The sequence below is a fragment of the Piliocolobus tephrosceles genome, chromosome 1, assembly GCF_002776525.5.
Source record: "Piliocolobus tephrosceles isolate RC106 chromosome 1, ASM277652v3, whole genome shotgun sequence".
In the NCBI taxonomy this organism is placed as follows: domain Eukaryota; kingdom Metazoa; phylum Chordata; class Mammalia; order Primates; family Cercopithecidae; genus Piliocolobus; species Piliocolobus tephrosceles.
In genome coordinates, this window is record NC_045434.1 from 25,092,242 (window position 1) to 25,114,293 (window position 22,052).

Below are 22,052 nucleotides of genomic sequence, written 5' to 3' on the forward strand. Positions count from 1 at the left end.
AAATTTTATTGTAAATAGGATACACGCTAAATGAGTAGATTTTAGCTGGCTCTCCCCAAAATAGGTAACTGAGATGGTGAAAATGTTAATTTGCTTCACTATAGTAACTTTTTTTACTATCTATATGTATTCCATAACATCATGTTATGTATCTTTTTTTTTTGAGATGGAGTCCCGCTTTGTCGCCCAGGCTGGAGTGTGGTGGTGCAATCTCGGCTCACTGCAGCCTTTGCCTCCCGGGTTCAAGCAGTTCTCCTGCCTCAGCCTCCTAAGTAGCTGAGATTACAGGCGCCCACCACCACACTCAGCTAATTTTTGTATTTTTTAGTAGAGACAGAGTTTTGCCATGCTGGCCAGGCTGGTCTCGAACTCCTGACCTCAGGTGATCTGCTTGCCTTGGCCTCCCAAACTGTTGGGATTACAGGCGTGAGCCATAGTGCCCAGCACTGTTATATATCTTAAATATACAAAATGAGTGTTTTTCTTCCTGGGCTTTTTTACACAATGAAATTTACTTAAAAGTGAAGAAAAGGGTGAGGTCCTTGCCCAGAAGGTGATTCCAGTATCCTTATTATATTGATGAAATCGGCCTATTTGTGCAGAAAAAAATACTAGAGAACCAAATAGCATATCATCAAATGATGAAACAATACAGTGCAGGCAGAGAGCAAGATTTCAATTTAGATAGAATGAAATGACACAGCCAAATATTATGAGCTCTTGTCTCTAGAAAAATAGCAACCGTAAGCCTTAATACTTTCACATCAGCACAGTTTGGTTAATTAATCCATGATTAATCAGGAAAGTTAATTAAATTCACAGAATTTAACGAACTAACATCATGATGGATTTATGATCCCAATGGAGTTGCAAGCTATCTAACATTGATTCTTTGCACAAACTGTGATTTTGACCTGACAACTGATGTTCTTGTAAGCAGTGTGGCAGTTAAATGGATGGCAGTGGGTTCCAGATTAAATAGGATGGCATTAGGTGGCATTTTTGCAGGCTCTGCAGTTCAGTTTGCTTTCTGGGAAGGGAGTCAAGAAAAACGCAGTAAAAGCCCTTGATTATATAAGCATTAGACCAAAACAAGGACTCCTCAGAGAGTTCTAACTCTTATCATCTTTGCCTCCTCAGTGCCCTAGGGTGTTGCTTGGCACATAGTAGATAATTAGCTAACTAACTGAATGAATGCATGCATGCGTGAATAAATAAATGATTTCTCCATCCATCTCTTAAATACATATTCAATAAATTACCCTGTTCCAGGACCTAAGGTAGGTACTGTATCTAAAAGGTGACAAATAAACCCCAGTCCCTGCCCTGGGAGAGTGCCCAGCCTCATCAGGGTGGCTGTCTCCCAACAAGTCATTGCATACAATTTGATGTAGTATCAGCTCAGTGACTAGAATGGGAAGGACAGAGAGAGGATCTGAGGGAGGCTTTCACAGAGCAAGTCACACTTGATCTAGATCTTCATGCATGAATAGGTGTTTGCCAGAAAGAGAACTGGGTAAACCGTGGTCCACAGAGAAGGATGGCATTACTGTTAAAGATGGAGGTGCAAAAGCAGAGAGCCTTTGAGGAATGCTGAATGGCTTTGTACAGCAAGAACGTGGGAAGAAGCAGAGGGTGGAATCAGAAGGAGGATTGGAGCAAATTTGAAAAAAGGAGCTGAGAATGCCAGTTTAGGGAGCCTTGACTTTATTTGGACCTAAAAGGGAGTCTTTGAAGGATTTTCAGTATGTGAGTGATATGGTCAGATTCATGTTGTAGGAAGGAATTCTTGTAAGTGGACTCAGGTGGGCTGGAGGAGAGAGAGACTTGTGGCAGACTGGTTAATAGTTGGTATAGACAGGCACAGTAAGACAGCAGCAGGTTGGGTGGGGAGGATAGGTGGCCATGGTGGGAGGAAGATAGGAGGGCAGAAGCTCTGGTCAAGTTAATTTCTCTGAGCATCCTTTAATCTGTAAAATGGGAAAAAATAATTCCTGACTCATAGGGTTGAGATTTTGATGAGAAATTGCATGCAAAACTCTAAGTATATATTACCTGGCTTGTAATAAGCACTTTGTAGATAACAGCTGTTTATGATTCACCTGGAGAGCAATTATAAGAGCCCCAGTTAAGGTAGTAGCTATAGGGATGGAGCTCAGGGATGAAAATGAGAGATATTTAGGAGGTTAACTAGAATGCTGAGTCATGTTGCTGCCCCTGGAGCTGAAGACAGTTTTATGCTGACATTTGCTGCTGCACAGTTGGCTCTGCTGGCTTCCTTATAAACTTCCCATGAGGCCCTGAGTCGTTTGACCTTGGGCCATCCTGGGTTGTCAGGTGGAGGCCACAAAACCAAGTCAGCCTCCAGCAAGAGAGGCCCCACTCTGGTTGATAGCAGCTGCACCTGAGCATCATTTGTCCTGTCCTGGCAGGAGCCCAAGGCATGTCTTGCCTATGTGCTGTGATGCATGGTGATCAGCTTCGCTCCTGAGCAGCAGAGCCACATGGGCCCTCGACATGGAGTGGCAGATGTGATCTGCATTGGGAAGGAGGCTCAGGTGCAGATAGTGGCTTCTGTGAGCCCCAAGTAGGTACTACTCACAGGGAGAGGCTTGAGGGGTGCCAGGAAGGACCTCTGCCCATGTCTTTTCTCTTGGTCTGAAGCCCTGCTGTTAGGAACCTAATTGTTTGTATGTAAATGCTCTTTGTCTTCCACTGAATGCAAATACCCCAAGGAAAGGTAGTATATTCATTAAGGGAAAGGATAATAATGGTACCAGAAATAATAATAATACTGTGACATCAAATATTTATGGAGAACTGTTCAGTATCACTAAACACTGTGATGAGCACCTTCTATTCATTGTCTCATTTAATTGTTCTGACAGTCCTATGAGGTGAATATTATTACACATGCAGAAATGAGAACTGTGAGAAGTTAAGAAACTTGATTAAAAACACACAGCATGCATCATTTGTCGTGGGAAGTCAGGGAACCTGAATGGAGGGACTGGCTGAAGCCACGGCAGAAGAATATAAATTGTGAAGATTTCATGGACATTTATTAGTTCCCCAAATTAATACTTTTATAATTTCTTATGCCTGTCTTTACTGCAATCTCTGAACATAAATTGTGAGGATTTCATGGACATTTATCACTTCCCCAATCAATACTCTTATAATTTCCTATGCCTGTCTTTACTTAAATCTCTAATCCCGTCATCTTTGTAAACTGAGGATGTATGTTGCCTCAGGACCCTGTGATGATTGCGTTATCTGCGCAAATTGTTTGTAAAGCATGTGTGTTTGAACAATATGAAATCTGAGCACCTTGAAAGGAACAGGATAACAGTGATTTTCAGGGAACAAGGGAGAAAGCGAATAAGAGAAATATCGCTGAATTCTTTTTCTCAGCAAGGAGGAACTGCCCTGGGAAAGAATGCACTCCCATGGGGAGGCCTCTAAAATGGCCGCTTTGGGAGTGTCTGCCTTATGCAGTTGTAGGTAAGGGATGAAATATGCCCTGGTTTCCTGCAGGGCCCCTAGGCTTGTTAGGATTGGGAAATTCCAGCCTGGCGAAATTCTAGTCAGACTAGTTCTCTACTCTTGAACCCTGTTTCCTGTTAAGATGTTTATCAATGACAGTGTGTACCCAGCAGGACATGGACCTTCATCAGTAATTCTAGTTTCGCCCTGGCCTTGTGATCTCACTCTGCCTCTCTGCCCTTGTGATATTTTATTGCCTTTGAAGCATGTGATCTCTGTGACCCACTCCCTATTCGTACACCCCTCTCCTTTTGAAACCCCTAATAAAAACTTGCTGGTTTTGCAGCTCAAGGGGCATCACAGAACCTGCCGATATGTGATGTCTCCCTTGGCGGCCCAGTTGTAAAATTTCTCTCTTGTACTCTTTCTCTTTATTTCTCAGACCAGCTGACACTTAGGGAAAATAGAAAATAACCTATGTTGAAATATTGGGGACTGGTTCCCCCAATAATCATTGAGAGCACTGTGGTAGAGAGACTGAGAACTAGGGCAAGAGTGAGAGCGAGAGCTGAAGAGACGTAGATGTTGGGTATGGGATGCTGAGTAGGTGTCCCTGCAGGGGAGAAAAAAGGAGGAATGGAAGGTAAAGGAGTAGCTAAATTCTGGCCAGGACCAGTCCTTCTTACTTCAAAACCATTAAATTTATAGATTTGCTTCTTCCCATGCAATCAGTGCTATCTTAGTTTGGAGGCACAGAGATGATCACAGAGCTCCTAAGATGAGTTGAGTTAAAGACTTTAGAGAGGACTAGCTTGACTGCCTAAGAGATTCAACTTTCTCTAAATCTGTCCAACCACAGCCAGAGAGAACAAAAATCCCTCAAGAGCCAGGGCTGGGGATTAATAGTGTTTGCACTCCCTATGCAAGGCACAGGGCATGGCACTCAGTAGGTGCTCAATAGATGTTGACCTTAAAACATTACCTAAGAAGTCCCACTGGAACTCAGGTTTGCTCACCTCAGAGCCCTGCACACTCCTCTGATTGCTCTCTCTGTTTCCAGTGATAAAGGAATCAGAGCTTCTTTACTTATGCATTCAGGAGGGACCACATGAGGATCAAATGGAACTGAACTGCATTGTTAATGATTGCTCATCTGAACTATTTAAAATTTTAATCTTAAATTCTAAGTTTTCAATCAGAAGTGGCAGAGAAGACACTGATGGACAAGGCAACTGGCCTGTTCTTCAGGGTCATGGTGACACATATATCTCAGACACAGGGTCGGAATGGCTTGATGGTCTCCAAGAGGTATAGCATCCCAGCAGTAACTGTATATAAACTGTAAAGGTAACATGGGCAGCTCCAAAATGACACTGGAGAGAGCACTGGAAGTTAGGAGATTCTGGTTTTGCCACTAGTTGTGTGACCTTGGATATCATGTTCCCTTTTTGGGCCTCAATTTGCTCATTTGTAAAATTGGGATATTGGATTTGATGAGTACTTTTCAAACTGCATTGAGATTTGGAGTTTTGATAGTTTTACAATCTATTCCAACTCAAACCTGTAACATTTGGCTTCTGCCCTCCCTATTGCACTGAAATGGAGTCACCAATGCTCTGCAAAACAAAGAACACTTTTTAGTCTCTGCATTCTTTCTGTGAACCATTTTCTTTTCCTTCCTTTCTTTCTTCCTTCCTTCTCTCCTTCCTTCCTTCATTCTCTCTCAACAGCCTTCCTCCCTCCCTCCCTCTCTCTCTCTCTTTTTCTTTCTTTCTTTCTTTTTTTCTCTCTCTCTCTTTTTCTTCTTCCTCCTCCTCCTCTTCTTCTTCCTCTTCTTCTTCTTCCCCTTCCTTCTTTCCTTCCTTCCTTCCTTCCTTCCTTCCTTCCTTCCTTCCTTCCTTCCTTCCTTTTTTTCATCTTTTTCTTTTCTTTTTTGGCAAGGTCCTGCTCTGTCACCCAGGCTGGAGTGCAGTGGCATAATCACAGCTTACTGTAGCTTTGAATTCCTGGACTCCAGTGATGTGATCCTCCCACCTCAGCCTCCAGAGTATCTCAGACCACAGGTGTACACCACCACATCTGGCTAATTTTAAAAATTATCTCTAGAGATGGGGGTCTCCCTATGTTACCCAGGATGGGCCCAAGTCATCCTCCCACCTCTGCTTTCCAAACTGCTGGAATTGCAGGCAAGAGTCACTGTGCCTGGCCCTGTGTAGACCGTTTTCTTCTAGCAGTTCTCCTTCCTTTTGACTTCTGAGGTATCGCTATCTTCTGGTTCCTTCCTAGCCCTACCTTCTTCATGGAATCCTCTTCTTTTGCCCACTTAAACTTCGGTGTTTCTCTTCTTATGCCATACCCTAATGGTGAAGGACCTTATTTAAAGCCAATTTCAGCTTTCATGGATGAGTACCAATTATCTTCAGCCTTCTCTCTGGTGTTCTACAGAGCTATCTCTCTACTAGATAGTTCTACTAGGATGCACCTAGGCATTTCAAGTTCAGTATGCTAAATTCCTGGCAAAACATGCAACTTCTGCTATATTTCTTATTCCCTTAAATGGTATCACAGGTCCCTTAGTTGTTCATTTCAAGTATGACTCCTTTCAGTCACTTGTGCATCTTCTCTTACTCAGCAAACCAGTCACCATCTTCCATAGCCTCCTTAAACTCTCCCATATCCATTGACACGTCTCTGTCCTCACTGATGTTGCCTCAGATTAGTCCTTCATTGTTTCTTGCCTGGGTTACTATATGTAGTAACCATATAGTAACCCAGGTTACCATTCTTCCTGCCATCAGTATTTTCCACCCTCCAATACATCTTCTGTACTGCAGACTGAGTCATTTTTCTCAAATTCAGTTTCCAAACTGATAAGTCACTCTCCTCCAGTGGATTTTTCTCGATGTGCTCCTTGGTAAAGTATTTCAAGGTCTGGCTTTTGCTTACCTTGCTAGCATCATTTCTCTTTACTAGGCCACATACATTCTTTGATCCAATAGTACTACCCAGCCAAGGCCTGAGCTTCTAAAAAATTTTTTTGCTTCTTTTTTGTCCGAACTTGCTTTCCTGTCTTTGAACTTTCCTAGATCATCTTGAGGCCACTATCTTTGAAGTCCTAATATTTTAATGGTAACAAACTTAGGCCATTTATATTTAATAAAACTTATAGTTCCATTAGGAAAATACCCATATAAATTAATCACATAAATGAATGGGAACACACACACACAAAAATACATGGGATAATGAGTTTTATGTTACAAAAATGTGATGTATACTCATCTTTCTAAGCACAATTATAAAGTAGGGAAAAGTGTATAGCTTTAAGGAAGTAAACAAATTTATTAATAGATTTTCATATTGAAAAATTAAAGTAATTTGAGAATAGTTTGCTCCTCCTTTAGGAGGAGCAAATGGTTGCCACTGGCAGCCATTCTTGCACTGTTACAGACTGGACAGTGATGTATCTGATTAGAACAAGAGTGTAATGGAGAGTGTTTTCCAAATTGTGGGTCAGGTGTAAATAATTAAAGGAGACGTTGTCAGGCTTATTATTTGTGTCTAGCTTAATTTTCTTCAGATATATGTTCATATGCAAGGCTGCATTAAGATCAGACTTAATTTTCACTTAATCCATCAAAAATTTTTTCTTAAGCTTAATCAAGCAATGGTACAATGATTGAAAGAAGCAAATTGTTCATATACTCCAACATGGCTTCATGTATCATTATTACAATTGATGTTGTGACTTATTTCTGAAAAAATATTAAATAGTTATCATCCTGGTCTCATAATTGAGGGAATGGGTGGTTTAAAAAAATCTAAAAGGGATCTGACTTGGTTTGTAAATAATTTTGACCCATAACATAATGAAGGGGTAAGCTATAAACCATGCATAAATACATGGAATACATTTTGGCAAAAACAAAATGAAGATGAACATTGTCATTATGAATCTCTTAAGTGGACAAAGAGAAAGTCATTAAAGATTCCACATAGTTTTCTCTCCCTGGTTGCTTAGTGTTAGCACTCAATCAGATTCATTGAAAAAAGTAGTCCTATGCTGAAATAAGAGTGTTGAAAGAATGTGTGGATGTATTTTAGTGCTGATACCCAGTTACTATTTTAGGTCTATCATTACAATAACTTTTAGCAGTTGTTATGTGTTCTTAGGCAAATCCCCTAATTTCTTTGAGCCTCAGTGTGTTCACCTGTAAAAGGAGAACAATACTAGCAATCACACCCACATCATAGGCCTACTGGAGGCATAATGAGTTTATATATGGAAAACTCCTACCATAGTGCCTGCAACTTGGTAGGTCCCCATTCAATCCAGCTCCCACAAATGCAAACAGGCAGACACATGTGCACAACACATGGGCTCAGGCACAGAAGGACAAGTACGACTTTCATGTAGGCATGAAGATCGTCCCATGGGTCATAGAGAAATGAAGACAAACTAAAAAAAAGAATGGCTCAGGCAGGCGAGTGGACTATTTCATAGAAACCACTTGAGGCAAAATTCTTCATTTTTGGTGATCATTACTATGCTCATTTTATATGCTTGTTGGTTGCTAGTCAGCCATGACATCACGTAAGATTTTCTAAAAAGGAGTAGATTAAAATTTATAATCCTGTTTCTTCCAATTACTCATCCCCACTTAGCCTGCAGGAATAGCTGATAAGGATCTTTCGTAACGTGGTTTCTCAGACTCATGTTCATAAAGCTATAATTTAAAGCCTTTTCATTCTATGGAATGTGATCCAATGTTATTTCTTTGTGGAGTGGAAAGGGGTAGGTGGAGAGTGGGTGGAGACTGAGGGGATCAGAGCAAGGAGAGTGAGAGTAAAATTAGGCATAAATATTTGTCACCATCTTTTAAATTAAGTATAACATTTGGACTCTTTCTTAGATATACAAGTTGTCTTTGAAATCTTGGAACATTTTCCTCTTATTGAAGGTTCTGGGAAAAGGTTCCTGAGGTTCCCCAGGGCAGGATCTGCCTACAATTAGCTGACAAGGTGGATCAGTGATTTGCCAGCTTCAGGCTTCCCAAGGACTGCTCGGAGAAGTGGCGGGGGCCCGGAGCCAACTTAGGGTGTGGTTCAAGGCATGGGGCTATTCATACTGGGAGCACCCGGGATGCTCTTTTCGAGAGAGCATCTGAGCAACAGTGGTGGTGGCAGCTGAGCACCAGTGTGCAAGTCCTAGCTCTGACAAGTGAATGATTTCAGGGAAGTCACTTAACCTTTTTGTTTCTGATTTTCTATGTCTGAAATGTGCAGAGTATATCTGTCCTGCTTATCAGAAAACATTGTTTTGAAGAGCAAATTGTATAATGTATATGAAAATACCTGGAAAACAAGAGAGCTTAATACAAATACAAACCGTTCCAGGCTAAAATGGAAGGAGGAAAGTGTGTTGGAAATGCTACCAACAGGGCTATCCTGATAAGTGGAGGGGTGTGGCAAACAGAGAGACAATATGGAGTGGTGGCTTTTAGCCACCTGAGGTCGAATCCTGGTGCTACCACATACAGCATGCACATCAGGAGCATGTTATTTAACCTCTCTTAGTCTCAGTTTCATCATCTGTATAATGGGAATTATCAAATATTTACTACCTGGGTTGCTGTGAAAATGAAATGAGAAAATACATGTAATGTGTTTGCCATGTTGTAAGCTCTTAGTGAATATTAGCAACATAAAAATAGACATAACAACTCTTCTAACTTTGCATTATGGGCTGACTTCATGTATATGACACTTGTTTTTTTTTTACACAAGACCTTTCCCAAGTTCTCTATGCCCTACACAGGGGAGGTAAAATGAGAGAAATCACAAAAATTGTGACAATTTCCACATTAGACATAGTGTAGGTGTTGTCATGTCTGCAGTGTAGAAGTCACCTGGGAAAGAATTTGGTCATATTTCTTAAACATTTTTTAGAGTTGTCTTAGAGATGATCCAAGAACATTTTTTTTCATTCATTCAACAAACTTACTGAGCACTCAGTGTGTGTAGGATGAGCTAGGCTAGGAGATAAGGATGCAGTGGTGAGTAGGATAAATAAAATTCCTCTGCTAAAGAAGCATATGCTCTAGTAGGGAAGACACAAAAAAGTACATATTTAGTATGTAGTATGTAGCAACTAGAGTTAGGAGGAAAAGTAAGATAGGGGAAAGGGACAGCATTGTCTTTGGGAGGACCAAGGGTGGAGACAGTAGCCACTCTCCCCTGTTCAGAACCCAGGAGCACAGAGTGCAGGTCACAGCTCAAAGGGCATTGCACTTGGCTGTCCTCTGTGGCTTTTTTTTTTTTTTTTTTTTTTTTTTTAATACAAGCATCCGTTTTTGTTTTAAGACATGAAATGAGGGAATGACCATATATCCTCTTTGTCTCTAATTGAAGACAGTGAATTTGGGCAGTTAAGATCCTAGTATCATAACTGTGATAAGGCAGAGGTGACGATCTCCTCCTGCCTGGACCCCTGTCCTGGCCCATCACTACCCATAGGGTAGGGGTGTGTGTGTGTGTGTGTGGTCTGGGGTGGGGTGGGAAGGTGGATGACTTGGTATACATAAGGTCTTTTTCAGAACATTTGAAATGCAGACCTTGTCTGATAAGACTTCTGTGACTCAGGTATATTATCTTCATAGCTCACAGTTTCATGGGACATTTGTGCAGATGAAATTGATCAGCAGCGGGAGGAAAATAGTCGTTGCCTAGGAAACCAGCTGATGACTCATCCAGGCTTTGAAGCAGCCAAAGCCATGAGACTGCAGTAATTTTCCAGATGCTTAACCCGCCTTCCTCTTTCTCTTCTCTCTCATTGTTTCCCACTCTCCATCCTTCATTTCTTTCTCCACGCCCACTTCCCTGGATGCTGCTCACTAGAGCCTGAGCTCTCTGGAGCAGATATTGAGACCTCATCCCACCACTGCATATGTGACTTGATCTGCTGCTGCTCCTCATTCTAGCAACCAGCGGATGGATGGCTAGGCTGCAAAAGTCTTGTTGCTACAGAGCTCCAAGATGCTGCTTGTTGCCTTTAATCATAAAAAGCTTCAGTGAGTGTAGCACCTTTTCTCCTAATCCAATCTAACCTAAGCTTACCCGTTCGTCTTAGAGATCTGCAGTGCATTTCTTTGGGGAGAGGCAGTTAAATCTTGGGCCTCCCCAAGCAAAGTTGTGAAAATGGTATTTAAAGGTGATAAGGCCCTTTTTGACAGCAGCTCTCTCTGCTGGGTCTCCTCATCCTCTTGGCCCACCTTTCCTCACTCATAATCTGGGGTCTGATTTTCCAGGCTCTTCTTAATTATCCACCGTAATCCCCTCTAAAATGCAAAGTGGTAGAAGTTTAAACCATTCTGCTTTCCAAAGGCATTTTCATTTTAACAAAGAGTTTTCAAAGGCAAATTATTGAAGACCCCAAAGAAAAACACATTTTTAATTAGCTTTTCAAATACAGATTTAGGCAGGGGGGCTTTGGTGGTGGGCTGTGTCTGGTAAGAAGGTTTTCCCCTGCACATCATATGTGCCATACCTTCTTTGCTGCTGATACTGATTTTAAAGACATTCATATTGGATACTTGTTGGTGCCTCAATTCTGTATCCCACTCCCCCATACATATGTATTCAATTCACACGTGTACACACACACACACACACACACACACACACACACACAGACACACACCCTTGAGCAGCAGGAGCAGCTGATGGGGAAACAACAAACCCCAAGTGATAAAGGTTGGTTCACTCGCTTTTACTTATTGGATGTGTGTCAAGCATCTACTCAATGCAGAACATGGTAGCCATCACTGGGATTGGGATATCCACCTCAAAATGGCTTACAGTCAGAACAGATTAAAGGCAAGCAGACACACACTTCTGTGGGAATGAGTGATATGGTTTGGGGAGAGGGTGCTGGTTATGAGTGCCTCTCAGAGTTTGCCCTCTGGGTCCCTTTACTGTTCTTGGTCTTAATTAATTCAGTTGGCTCAGGCCTATGAGAGCTTCCTCACTGGTGCTCCACAGGTCCCACCACAGTGTCACTCCACCTTGAGGTGACCAACCTGCGCAACCACCAGAGTCACAGACAGATAGATGCTCGTTCCCTTCATCCTTTCCTGAAGACAGCTCTCCTTCTGGTTGCAGGGACCTTCACAGTCTGAAAAGAAGCTGAACACACATCCTTCTGGTCTCTCTGTGCATTTACACATACAGAAACATGCACGACTTCTGAGATAGGTGAGTCCTTAAAGGGTACACACTCCAGCCATCTGTCTAGTGCCGGCATCGCTTTGAAAGCATCTCCAATGGTCGTCATTGTCATCTCACTGCACTTGAATGCCCCAGAATGAGCAGCTGCTTCTCACAAGAAAACTCCTTTGCTTTTGGACAAGTTTTAATGTCAGTTTATTTGTGCACTTATTGAACAATTCCTTTACTCAACAAAAATGAATTGACATGCCTATGGTTTTTAGACACTGGAGGTGCAATGGTGAGCAAAACCATCATTGCCAACATGGCTTGTGGTCTTCAGGGGAGGCAAAATTAATTTAACAATCAAGCAGGACTATATCAGCGATGGGGAAGAGTCCTGGGAGGCAGCAGTGCCTGGGTTGGAGTGATGAGGCTATAGGGTAGGGAACTCTGGGCCAGCAAAGATGGGAGGCAGGGGTCAGGGAAGTCGAGAAATGGCTTTCTTGGGAAAGTGATGCAGGGGCCAAAGAATGGAGTTAGCTGGGCAGGGCGGGGCTGGGTGGGAGGAAGAGCATTCCAGGCAGAAGGAATAGATTGTTAAGAGATTATCTTGAAGTGGCAGGAACCACAGCAGGTTTGAGAAAGGGAAAGGAGGCCAGTGTGGCTGGAGAGTCCAGAAATGGGCAGCAAACATGGCTTCCAGGACACTGTGGTAGAAGCCCCAGCTGACTCGCAGTGCAGTTCAGATGAGGGAGCAATAATGGTTTCTTCCTTTTTCTCTCCTTCCTCTGCTCCATGTCGCCCTCCTCCTCTGTCTTCTTCTTTTTTTGTTTTTGGGAGCTAGTGCTCTATAACTAATTTGGTCTTTCTCAGAAACTCCATCTGCTGAGAAGCAAAAATTTGTTTCAAAGCTTAGTGTGAAGTAAAAATATAAATACAGACAGTCCCTGAGTTACGGTGGCTTGACTTAATGATTTTTTTTGACATAACGATGGTGTGAAACTGTCACAAATTCTATGTAATGTATAGTATTCAATAAATTATGTGAGCTATTCAATGCTCTATTACAAAATAGGCTTTGTGTTAGGTGATTTTGCTCAAATGTAGGCTGAGGGAAGTGTCTTGATCACGTTTTAAGGTATGCTAGTCTAAGCTACAATGTTCAGTGGGTTAGGTTGTAGTAAATGCATTTTCGACTTATGAGATATTTTCAACTTATGACGCATTTATCAGGATGTAATCCCACTGTAAGTTGCGGAGCATCTGTAACCTTTTGTGAGTAAACATGCTCAGATGCAGCAACCCTGACCTGCAACTCTTCAAGATGGTTTTGAAGAGTAGAGTGGATTTTGGCTGACTTGGTACTTGTAACAATAATGACAAAAGAGACCTTGGAACCTTGCAGTGATTTGGACTGTCTTCTACTTTTCTCAGTCTCTTCAGAAGTGTCCTTGTCTTCCTGGCCTCCAATTGCTCTGCTGATGTTGGTGGCTATGGCCTGCTACTTGTGCATCTTGTAGCCGGGTTCTTTTTCCTTTTCTCTCTCAAATTGGTCAGAGCCCAGCATCTGCTCCCAGGATGATCTGATCTTGTCTCTGCTCTTGCTGTATTTTTGTCATGTTCTCAAATGGCTTTGTCCACATTTCCACCTGAAGCTTGTGGAGTAAAGTCTTCTGATTTCTGCTCCTATAAGTCCTGGTGCAGTGGGATAATTGAGGAATCAGAGAGACTGAAGGTCAAGGAGGATATATATATTATTTATTATTTAGGTGCATCTACACAGTCAGATTAACATCCAAAAAGACTGAGCCCTGAACAAAGAGTCCGGTTACCTTTTAAGCATTTTGTGGGGTGGAGGGAGATCAGTGCAGGGGGAAGACAGCGAGAAACAAAGACAGTTAGTTATGCAATTGAGGCATGCATTACATTATTTCTTACTTTTCAAGGAAAAACACATTTTATGACTTGAGTTTATCTGCATAGTGACCTTGCATCTGCACAGCTAGGGAAACAGGGTCTTCACAATGCCTGGGAAAGGGAGAGATAAGGCTCACTAGCCACAGAAAAACAGGCAGTTAATTTTAAAGGACTCCAGCTCTTTCTCTTCCTCAAGGGGAATTGGGTTTACTTACACACAACTGAGTTTTTGCTTACACATTCTTTAATTCTTTTAATTCCTGTTTCACTTGTAGGCTGTGGGCTCTCAGCTAGGAGCTCACTGTATAAGGGAATGTGTGCAGGATGAGAAGTATGGATTAGATGTTTTGTTTTCTACCATAGACCAGCAAGCGGAACCTTATGTGTTCTGTGGGGAACCCAGGATCTCGGCAGCCAGACTTGATTCTGGATTAAGCTAAAAGAGAGGATAAAGGAATTCAGGAAATCTTTTCTTGCATGACTACTGGCTTGCTGCAAAATTCCATTTCAAAGTAAAAAATTAGAATATGAACTCTTCCTCCCAGCTTCTTTGCATTTTTCCTTTACAGTTTTAATCTTTCCCAGAGCAGATGGATGGCTCTGGCCATCTAGGGGATACATTTACTTTTTTGGGTTGGCAATAGGAGAAAAGTGTGTGGGGTGTGTCTATGTTTCAAAATAGGATTTCTGTTACTACACTATTTTAAGGATTTTGGGTGCTTTTCCCTAGGATCATTGGGAAGTCACTGAATCATTTTTAGCAAGGGAGTGACAGATTCAGATTTGCATTTTTATAAAGACCTTGCTGTCTGCTGTAGAGAGTAGATTGGCTGGAGCAAGCTACATGCAGGCAGATCAGTCGGCAGTTAGTGGGTGGCAGCAAAGAGATAAACAGAGACAGAATTGAGGGATGTCTAGATGGTCAGACAATAGGATATGGAGATGGATCGGATATAGGGTTGAAGGAGAAATAGGTATCAAGAAAGAACCTCAGTTTCTGCTTTATATGACTGGAGGAATTTGGGGACCATTTACTGAGAAAGGGAATAGAAGGAGACCCAGATTTAGAGAGTGGAGAAAAATGATGTCCAGTAGGACATTTTGCCTTTAAAGTATCTCAGAGAAATGCAAATGGAGATGATCAGTAAGTGGTGGGATGTTTGAGTCTGAAGCCCAGGGCAGAGTCATTTATGTGTAAATGTCTTAGTCTGTTTGAGTGGCTTAACAAGATACCACAAACTGGGTAGTTTAAAAACAACAGAAATTTATTTATCACAGTTCTGGTGGCTGGAAATCCAAGATCAAAGTGTCAGCAGATTTGGTGTCTGGTGAGGGCCCACTTTCTGGTTCACAGATGGCTCCTGCTAGCTGTATCCTCATGTGGTAGAAGAGGCAAAGCAGCTCTCTGGGGCCTCTTTTATAGGGGCACTAATCCCATTCATGGGGGGGTTCCACCCTCATGACCTAATCACCTCCCAAAAGCTCTGCCTCCAAATACATCACATTAGTGACTCACTTTCAGCACATAGGTTTGGGGGCACATACATGTCGGACCATAGCTGTAAGTGAACATATGTGCAGTGGAAGCAAACAACCCAGGGAGGGAGCATGGAAGAAGAGAAGTGGGTGTTGGACGACGAAAGAAAGCACAGAGGTTTGGTGGTAGATAAAGGGGACTTATATTAAATGTATACAAAGAATTTACAGGAAGAGAGGCTTTTCTTGTTAAAGAAGGGAAAGCCTTGAGCAGTTTTAATCCTATGCCAGTGGCAAAGTGAAGAGGAGAGAGTGGATGGGTTTAGAGCACAGCTTCCCTATCTCCTTTCTCAGATAGGGAAAAAGAAACTTCCTCTATGACATAAAGGAGGGAGCAAGGGTTCACCTAGGGAAGATAAATTTGTAGTGGGGAGACCAGGACTTGAAGGCATTACCACCTGATGATCTCCGTTTTTGTTGTCATGGAGGATACAAGACCCCCCAGAGAGTGGACTGGCTTTTAAGGATGGGGTTTTGGTTGGGGCTTTAAGGATGTGGTAAAGGTGTTGCTGTGAGGTAATGGGAGACAGGTGAACTGGGTCAAATAGGGTAGATGATAGCATTTTGTTTTGTCATCTCCAGCCTTAACTTTATGTGTTTTCCCCGCTCTGGCCTTTTCTCCTCTGACTCTTCCCAACCACTGGTTCTTAGGATCTACTGCCTTCTCCATTGGATTCTTCCCCCATCCCACCCCCAATTACTATCCTCAGAGTGAGAAAATGATGCACACGTTGAGTTAACAAATCAAAGAATCACTCCATAAAGGTCAGCCGTTTGTTATTTGAATAAAACTTTACAAACAAAACAAAACACCATTTCCCTTAATTCTCTGTAGCAAATTGGAATCTTCCTTCCTCTTTACTTCCCTTCTTTCTTTTCCCCAGACTAGGTGTGCTAAGATTCCCTATGAGTTGCCCTTCTGCTAAAAGATTAAGAGAGGAGAATAAGTTCATGAGCATGGCAAAGCTGGCGGAAACAGGGAGATCCAACTAAGACCACTGTAAGCTTTGCTACCATTAGAGGAAGAAAAGTTAACTGTAGGAAACGAACAAATATTTGAAAACCACAGTAATTTCAAAACATCTAAAAGCAATTATTTTGTTTTGGTCTGCATGGAAAATATTAGAATATAAAACAGATTAAAAAATGAAGATGGCTCATGCTACTAATGACAACTTTATAAGAATACATGAAAAGCAGTATGTATGACTGCCCTTCAAAACCATTTAACAGTATATATGACTGCCCTTCAAAACCATAATATATTCTCAATGTATGAACAATAAAAATATACATAAAGATATAATCAACATATTGGACAATAAAACATACATGAAGATATAATCAATATGTTGAGAATATATTACCTATTTATTGGAGTGTAGCAAGATAGCATTAGCTACAGAGTATAATTCTTCCTTTTAGAATTATGATTGAAGTTCAAAGCTGAGCACAGGAGGTGCAAAGAACATATATTCTACGTTCAGAGGACCATTGTGAGTTGCTGAGGCCAGTCTTCAGAGGACTGTACATAAAGAGGACTGAAGAGAGAGGAAAAGCCTATCTTTTATAGGAATGCAGGGTTTGTGTTAAGGGATGATTCTTCTTCCTCCTCTTCGTCTCCTCCCCCTGTGGATGTTGCAAGAAAGCTACCTATAACATTACAAATGGCTAAGGCAGCCCTTCTTGTAAGTTTCAAAACCATTGGGGCATCTGATTGTTCGTGGCTATTGGGGTATGGAGAAAGTCAAACAAAGAAAGTGAGAGAGAGAATATAAATAAGGAGCTAGAACACATTTCCCCTGTTTGGTGTGATAAGAATGCTGTTGTTAAAATTAGATTTGGCTGCAGGTGATAGAAAACTAAAGTAACAGTATGACTTAAGTTGGATACTTATCTTGCTTTCTCATATAAACAAAATCCATGGATCTGGGCAATCTAAAGGACTTCCAGTTCTGGTAATAATAGACAAGGCAATTTGGGCCAGCCACCGCTGCCAAAGGCAACAAAATGCTGGGAAAAAACCTCTCCCTAAAATCATCAAAGAGCTAGCAAGATAGTGAGACATACCAGGCTATGACCCAGAGAAATGAGTAACACCAGGTCACTTTTGTCCTGGGGGTACTTTTTAGTTCAAAGGAGACCAGAGAGACTGATTTGTACTTTCTTGTGGCTCCTGAAGAAGAGAGAAAAAGTGGTAATTAGTGGACCCTGGTGAATCACCTCTGCTTTATGCTGTGGTCCCAAGGGGCTGTACTTTAAGAGTGTAGATAAACCAGAAATTTATTTCCTTGCGCAAGAGTCCAGTTTCTTTGTGTCATATGATGTTCCACAAATCCAAAGGCCTTCAACCTAGATTAAAGTGGTCTTCTACTGCTAATGTCTCTATTGCTTGGTAGAAGCCAACAAAAATGCCCTAAGAAAATAACAGTATGTTAGGTCTCAAATTATTTCAGCAAATAATTTTCTTTCAAATAAAGTATGTACTACACCATCAAAGATAATGCAGCACATGAGGAAATAAGACATGATGAACAAGAATCAACAGAAAAAAAGACAGTTTAGGTACAAAAGTGATACAGATATTGGAATTATCAGACAGAGACTATAGAACAACTGTTTGCTCTCTTCAAGAAAATAAATACTTGAAAATTTTAGCAAAACTCAGAAATTCTAAAAAGTGACAGAATAGAGTTAAAAAGAGTATCAAATAGAAATCCTAGAACTAAAAATCACAATAAGTAAAGAACTTAGATGGAATTAACAGAAAATTAGATATAGTTGAAAAGAGAATTAATACATTGAATATTATTAGAAGAATCTATCCAGTGTGGGGAGCCAAAAGGATAAAAAGACTGAAGAGAGGGTAAGAGACAGGGAGAGTACAGTGAGAAGGTAGGACAATCATCTAACTGATTCTTAGAAAGAGGGAAAGGAAATAGTGCATCTGTCAAATTTTTCTAATGGGGTGGAGGTGATATTTGAAGTGATAATGACAGAATTTTTCAAAACAGATTAAAGACATTACTCCATAATTTTAAGAAGTCTAATGTGTTCCAAACAGAATATATTTAAAAAGGATCCACGCTTAAACATATCATAGGAAGAAATATTAATACCAAGACAATACCTTGGATTACCTCGAAAGTAGGAATAGTTTGGCCAACAGCTAACTTCTCAAGAGGAGCAATGGGATTCCAAATACAGAGCACTCAATATTCTAAAAGCAGAAAACACTAAGTTAAAGCTCCATGTCTAAGGAGAGTAAAGACATTTCCAGACAAAACAAAACTGGGAGAATGTGTCATCAGCAGAACAACAGAGAAGGAAATACTAAAGGATAAAGAAGAAGGAAAATGATGCCAAATGAGAGAATTTAAGATGAATGAGAATGTTAATATGTGGATAAATGGAAATAAATAATGCTGTATAAAGCAATCATCATCGTCATCATCATGCCCTTTGGAATTTAAAAAAAATTTACAGAATTAAATATAGGACAACAGTTGCACACAACAGGGGTGGAGCAGGGGTCAGAGAATGGAGTTAAAATGTTCTAAGGTCTTTACATTGTCTAGGAGGAGTGAGGATATTATCATCAGACTTTGTTAAGTCATAAATGCATATTATAATTTCAAGGATAATTATTGAAACAATTCAAAAAAGTGTATAATTATGAACTAGTGAAGGGGAAGAAGTAAATGATTAAAATATAATCAATTCAAATACAGCAAGAAAGAAGAGAAAAAATGTAGAATAGGCATGTAGTAAATAGCCAACTTAAGTGCTAACATGTCAAATTATGTTACGTGTAAGTGGAGTGAATAACCTAACCAAAATGATCTAACTGTATTAGAAAGAAAGGATATACTCTTTACAAGAGACCAGCTAAAAGACTGCAAGTAGAATGTTAGAAAAAGATATACCATACAAACTAAAACCAAAACCAAAAGTCAAAGTACCTATTTTAAAATCAGATAAAACAGACTTTAAGAGAAAAAAAAGCATTATTAGAAATAAACAATCTCTAGATAATGACAAAGGACAATTCCTCAGGATATAAGTCACTTCTTTTTTTTTTTTTTTTCTTTTGAGATGGAGTCTGGCTCTGTCGCCCAGGCTGGAGTGCAGTGGCGGGATATCAGCTCACTGCAAACTCCGCCTCCCGGGTTTAGGCCATTCTCCTGCCTCAGCCTCCCGAGTAGCTGGAACTACAGGTGCCCGCCACTTCGCCCGGCTAGTTTTTTGTATTTTTTTAGTAGAGATGGAGTTTCACCGTGTTGGCCAGGATGGTCTCGATCTCCTGACCTTGTGATCCGCCCGTCTCGGCCTCCCAAAGTGCTGGGATTACAGGCTTGAGCCACCGCGCCCGGCCGATATAAGTCACTTCTAAATTTCTTTACTCCAAGTAACATAATCCCAAAATACATAAAGTAAAAATTATCACAACTTCAGGAATAAGTAGAGAAACTGACGACCATAGTGGATGATTTCACTACACTTCTGTCAGTAATGAATAGAGCAATCAGACAAAAATCAGTAAGAATGTAAAAGAGTTGAACAACACATTGAACAAACCTGAGAATGTTTCGGGAACTGTTCTAGGTATTGGGGAAAGAGCAGTAGATAAAGCAAAAATCTTGACTCTCATAAGGAAAGCTATGAAGAAACATCAAACTGAGAAGGTAATACAGAGTACTAGGGGTTGAAGAGTGGTTTGCAAATTTTAGTGGGGTGGTCAAGGAACATCAGACTGAGAAGTTGACATTTGGGCAAAAACCTCAAGGTGATGGGAGGAAGAGCATTCCAGGAAGAGTGAATAGCAAGGATACTCCTAATACCACATCCCAACTCTCTCCCATTCCCCAGGGATGACCTCAAATATGAGGAAAGAAAGGATTGCGTGAGAAAGGGAGTGGCAAAGTGGAGGGAACTTGACCTTGGAAAAGAAATCTAGAGGCAGAAATAAAATTTTGAACTTTGTCTCAAAAAAATTCTAGCCCTGTTCTTGGCTCAGAGGAAGAATAAAGTTGTAATGATGAGTTTTTATTTTACAGGAATTTATCCATTTTTATTCTGTAGTCATTTATGCATTAAATAAAATTTCAAACCACACACAGAGATCTCTAATCTCACCACCTTCGCAGAATTATTTTCATTAATTAGTTTTCCTTCTTGTCTTATCTATATGGATGCCTTTTTTTTGACTCATAAAAAACTTTTACTGAGACCAGATATGAGTCACAGAGTTAGGTGACTCATCGCCCACAATTTATTTGAGCCAGAATCTGAAGGTGAAAGGGAGATGATTTCCATGGACACCCTGTGAAGAAGGGTTCTGGGGAATTCAACTGCACGAGTTGCTTGATAGCTCCTGAGGGCATGATGGGTAATACAGGATTAGAGCAGTTGAGCCAGCAGTCAGGGTCCTCAAAATAGGAAGGGCTGGGGCAAAAGCAGCACGAATGAGCCTAGTTTCTATTCTGTACACATGGGCAAAAGGGCAGCAAACAGCAGCATAAAAGGGAAGGAGGCCCAAATTAAAAAACAAAAAACACAACACTTTATCAATAAGAAATCAATTTTCATCAATCCACCCTGAGAGAAGCCATGGAAAAATGCAACCTTCTCAGCAGAACCTTACTCCTAAATTTCTAATGAATGTATATTCTTCCCTGCAGATGTGGGTTGATTCTGAATTTAGAATTATTTTGGAAAGTGATGGAGTCCCAAAACAGGAGGCTCGGGTGGATGGGCACTTTCCTGTCTTCAGAGTTGTGCTTTGCTGCTTTCCCCAGAAATTCCAGACTCCTTGGAAATCAAGCAGATGGGTGTCCTCTGTACTGCCGCTATTGACTTGTTAGACCATACAGTATGGCTTCAGCTGCTGCTTCTCCCTAGCTGGCTTTTACCCCAGCTTTCTAGTGCCCTGTTGTATTTTTCTGTTTTTAAGCTCTTAGCCAGAGTGGTGTTGAGTTTCATTCTTAGATGAATGAAATGCCAGGAACTGTTGACTCCATGTTTTGCAATTTCTTATTCCTCGCATACTAGGGTAGATCACTGGGTCTTGTTGATAGGAAATCCCATTGTCAGGTTGCTGGGAGCACTGCAAAGCAGACTGAAGGAACTCCTTAATGGGTAGGTGAGGAAGCCGTGAAGGCACCTCCTGATCCAGGCCATGCAACGTGAGGCTAAGGAAGCAGGTACTTCAATGGTGGGATCCTGGCGACCTGGTGCTGTCCAGGGCACTTCCTGTGCTAAGCTGTTAGTCTGGGCCCTCTAACAAGCCAATGCCAAGATGGAATTAGGTGTGTGAGATTTTTATTAAAGGACCATGAGAGGAAATGGGGAGGAGGCTGGGAGCTATTGCGAGAGCTGCGAGACTGAAATGCAAATCTGACCCCAACTGAAGGAGAGAGGAAGGAGTAGTTGGGTGGAAGCATTTCAGACTTCTGTGTAGCCTAGCGAATGTTCAAGAAGGCATCTGACAGTCCTGGCGCCTCAGAGTGCCATGTCTCACAGCAGTGGGTCAGCTGTAGCATCCTTGCTGCTCTCATCTATGACCAGGAGCCTCTGGGGAAGCATGGCCTCCATACAAACACTGCAATGGGTTTCAGAGAGCAATGCATTTCACAGAGCAGGAGCTGGCACTATTGTCCATTATGCTCCAGGGTTGGAAGGGCTGGCGGTGGTGGCGGGGTGGGTGGCAGAGTGAGTGCGGTGGTGGTGAGGATGGTGGTGGTGGTGGGGTATAGGGGCAGGTGGGTGGTAGGGGTGGTGGGGCATGGGGGTGAGAGTGAGGGTGGTGGCTGGGAGTGGCGGTGGAAGGAGTGAAGTGGTGGTGGGGATGGAGGTAGGGGGCTGGTGGGGGGTGGTGGTGGGGTGGGGGTGGTGGGGATGGGGGG

The 22,052-nt window shown here is 41.6% G+C and overlaps 1 long non-coding RNA gene across 1 annotated transcript in view; it reads right to left on the reverse strand.

Annotated features, from left to right (window-relative positions):
- Nucleotides 1–11,239: 11,239 nt before the first annotated feature.
- LOC111539215 overlaps nt 11,240–22,052 on the reverse strand; it is a 23,823-nt gene continuing 13,010 nt past the window's right edge. The window contains exon 4 of the long non-coding RNA XR_002730616.2: nt 11,240–13,389. This is a non-coding gene — a long non-coding RNA (uncharacterized LOC111539215). The remainder of the gene's footprint in view (nt 13,390–22,052) is intronic.